This window comes from Monodelphis domestica, chromosome 8, assembly GCF_027887165.1.
Source record: "Monodelphis domestica isolate mMonDom1 chromosome 8, mMonDom1.pri, whole genome shotgun sequence".
Lineage (NCBI taxonomy): Eukaryota > Metazoa > Chordata > Mammalia > Didelphimorphia > Didelphidae > Monodelphis > Monodelphis domestica.
The window spans coordinates 14,800,125-14,804,560 of NC_077234.1; positions in this window are offsets into that span (position 1 = coordinate 14,800,125).

The following is a 4,436-nucleotide window of genomic DNA, read 5'->3' on the forward strand; positions in this document are numbered from 1 at the left end:
GCTACATGTGAGGGTCGTGGCATCGCCATAGTCCCCAAATTTAGGACATATGGGTATATAGTTATAATATGTAAATGCATATATAATAAATATTTTAAATGTATACATTGTATACCTATATCCCATATATGTGCAACATTCATATAGCTGTATATATATAGTATGATGATTAAAATAGTTGGTTGTCATAAACTGTAGTGATTAAAATAATGGAAGATCTTAAATTGTAGTAGATATAAGAGTGGATGAGTAAATTGTGACTGCAGAAAATATGTTTTCAATACAGTGTCTTGTTTCAAATCAAATATAAGGTAGTCGCCAGGGAAATATTCCCAATTATGAATATACTCAAGTCAACTGGATTTTTTAGAGAATTTAATTAATAATACAATGAGGAATTAAAGAAAGAGAGAAAGAGAGAAAAAGAAAATAATGAGAAAAAGATACGCCGGCCCAGGGCAGCCCTGGCCAACCCAGACCTAAGCCCTAAAAGAAAGATCAGTCAGTCCTTAATCACTCACCACAAGATCTGTTCAAGCAAGGATTCTAGTGACACCAAGCCAGCTTCATCTAAGCTGACTCCACCTGCTCAATCCTGAATCTCCATCTGAATGTCAATCCGAATGCCTTTCAGCTCTATCTGAGCTCCTATTTAAAGGGAATTTTCTCCTATGTCAACTCCCCTAAATTCTTACATCTACCAATCACAGTAGATGGTTTTCAAAGGTCAGACCATTCTTAGTTCACACCTAATAAGCTGTAAATTTTTGAGTAATTCACACCTGAGTAGACTAGAATCTCTGAGTAAGTTTCTCACCTCTTTGCTCCTTGTAAGTTCACAAGTTGCCTGACCTTTATAGGTACTTAGCACCCTTTTGTATTAGTCCTAAAATAGGCATGGCTTAAAGAACTTTTTGTCTTACTATAAGTATGGGTTCAAGTACTTTTCATTGTTCAGCAAAGAGTTTACAACTTTATCTTCCCCTAAGGCATGCTTAAGTATGGTGAAGTAGAGTTCTCACATTCCTGATCAAGTACCTTCACTGCCCAAATGGGGAATGGTCCCAATGGGGAATGGTCTTAACCCAACCTTATGAAGTAGTGTCTGGGAAATTTTTAAGGTTCACAATAGTTTATAGAAAGGTTGATTGGATAGCAAATGTGAATTGGTAAGAAACATTAGTTACATTAGTATTGAAGTCATGCCTCTGACACAAACTAGCTATCAGACCTTGGAAAGTCAATGAACATCTCAGGACATCAAAGAGTTCCCAGACTTTGGACTTTCCTGGCTCCCTTTAATTCCCAGCTAAAATTCAACCTTCTGTGAGAGCCTTTTCCAATCCCTCTTAATTCTAGGACCTTCCTTCCCGCTATTGATTATTTTCTATTTATTCCTTTTATGGTTTGTTTGAACATAATTTTTTTTTCCCCTTGTGGTCTCTTCCATTACATAGTGAGCTCCATGAAGTCATTTGCCTCTTTCTGAATTCCCAGCACATAGAGCAGTGCACAGAACATTTTAGGTGCCTAATCAAAGTTTAGTGACTGAATGGCCTTCAGTTCCTAAAATTCCTGGTATCTTTCAAAACAGTCCAAGCACCACATAAAATAGGACATCCTTCCTGATTTGCTAGGTGAGCAGCACCTTCTTCCCTAGGGATTTCTTGTATTTTGTTCCTGTATACGTCATTTTTTTAGTCTTGCCTTCTTTCTTCTTATAAATTCTAAAACAGAAAAGTTGCAAGGAAATGACTTACCCAGGGTCACACAATTAGGAAGAATCTAAGGCCATATTTGAACCCTGGTCCTCCTAACTCCATATCTGGTACTCTATTCACTGTACTATCTAGCTGCCATACACACACACACACACACACACACACACACACACACACACACACATAGAGAGAGAGAGACAGAGAGACAGAGACAGATACAGACAGAGACAGACAGAGACAGACAGACAGACAAGACAGAAAGACAAAGAGACAGAAACAGAGAAACACTTTTTTTTCCACAAATATATAAGTTCCTTGAGGTCTTATTTAATTAATTATTTTCTGTCTCTCTCATCTACCTATAGAGATAGATAAGATATACACATGTGGTAATGCAATATTCAGAATGACACATCATATGGGAATACATAGCTTTACCAAGTATATAATAGTGTGTTTTGTAACAATATTTATTATTTTATCATTATTATTTATCTTTATCTGAAGGTTTCTTTTTTTAAAAATTCATTTAATTAATTACTTTAGAATATTTTTCCATGGTTATAAGATTCATGTTCTTTCCCTCCTCCCCTCCTCCCCCCACCAATGCCAACGAGCGATTCCACTGGGTTTTACATGTGTCATTGATCAAGACCTATTTCCATGGTATTGATATTCGCACTCGGTATCTGAGGATTTCTAAGGGGAAGACAGCCTAGAAACATATTCTTATGGAATAAGAACCCTCCTTGATGAACTTGAAGGGTTTTTTAGTACAAACAATTAGACCTCTCTCATTTCTGACTGAATCCTTACCTCTGGATTTTTTTTCTAATTCTCCACCAGCTCATTCGGTGTTTCTATGTATAAATATAAGGCAGGGCAATGTATTGACCTCATTAAAGACAATGGTGAAGCCTTGAATTGTGTGGGAGATCATATAACCTCATAACCTAGACACACACAGCAGCTTAAGTGTCTGAGACTGAGAGTACGGGAGTGAATAGAGGCTGACCACCTTCAGGAAAAGGGAAATCTATTAAAGCAGTGGCTGGTGGAGGACATATTTTGGCTTTCAATGCACTGAAATACTGAAATGGATCTATGATTCGATCGACAGGGAACTTCCTTCTGGTGGTGTATATTGTAGCCTTTCCATGCCTGTCTATCTTGTTCCAATCTGGCCCCTTGTTTTCTCAAAAGCTTTTCCTAGGCTGGGAAAGTTTGCACCCACTATAGTGACTATCTTCCTTGTTTTCTCCTAATATCATGAAAATCTCAGTGGATTGCTCTAGTTGTCCACTTACCAAAGTAAACTCCTGACTTGTCACTGGTCCATCTTTTCCTCCTGTCATACAGCCCTTGATGGTCTCCTTTATTTCTGTTCTCTGGAGTTCCTTGTTCTTTGCCTCTTCCACCCCACCATGGCTGGGTCATCCCCTTTATGAACACTGGGAGCAGTAATGGCACTCCATGACCTCTCTAGATCTTTCCAGCTCCAATGCTCTGATCCTAGGATGTTACCTTCTGCTCATATATCCCAGGCTAGAAATAGGTTTTCTAAAGGAAAGCAATGAAGCACATACCTTAAATGAAACTATAGTCATTGGGACAAAGTCACGGAGAAGAGTTAGCAGAAGGCGCCATGAGTGCTTGTGTGGGGAGCACTGTCCAATGAAGAAAGAGAGGAATCCTTGGTCTAGGCTTCCTTCTCTAGGGCAGTCACTGCTAGAGAAAACCATCTTTCCCTTTGTTGGGTCTGCTGTTATCAGAAAACTACCATTTATGTAGCAATCCCCGTATCATTTTATCATCACAACAGCCCTGTGAGACTGATGCTATCCTTTCCCCCATTTTACAGATGTGGAAGTTGAGACTAAGAAATGTTGCTAGTTTGCCCAGAGTCACTCTACTGACCTAGTTAGTACGTCTGAGGCCAAATTTAAACTTGGGTCTTCCTGACTTCTATGGACTCATCCAGGTGGTCCAAATGATATGTATCAAAATAGACTCAATTGCCCAGCTTATTTCATCAGGAGTCTATGGCCAGGAATGGAAAGGACCAGATTCCATTTGGTCATATTACAGTGATTCTCAACTTGCAAAGCTTGGCTTCCTGACTTTGGAGAAAGAAGTGACTTGGGTTAAACAAATTAAAGGGCTGGAGCCCAGCGAAGCATTCATTCCACTCTGGGTTTTCTCAGTTTGTGGTTGAGAGGATGGAATTCCTGCCTATTGCTTACAGGTGGTGCTTTAATTAGACTCAGGCCTTCAGCTGCTTGTCGGCATCCCCAGACACCGCCATAGTGACTAGGGGCAAGCACCAAGCTCGGAGTGGTTTGAGTCCAGCCTTTGCTGCTGCTGCATGTTTTAATAATGTAGTCATTATTGCCAACACATCTTGCAAATGTACTAAAAGCTCCCATGTAAAACCACTGGGGTGTTACTAGAACTGAGTCATCCACTGAAAGCCAGATTTGTTTTTCCTCATACCATGACGAGGGATGAGGGGAAGAGAGGAGCAGTTAGTTACTCTAAGTGCATGCCGGAGTCCTTCAAGTGTGCCAAGGCTTCTTGGTAACTCGTGGTTTGAGGGTTGTGGGGCCTTTCAGAGGGTAAGTGCGTGAGCCAGTCAGAACCGGAGCCTCTCTCCTCTTGATTCTCAGACCACCCCTCTATGGCTCTGACTTATTTCCTGTCAGATCTCTTAGAGGA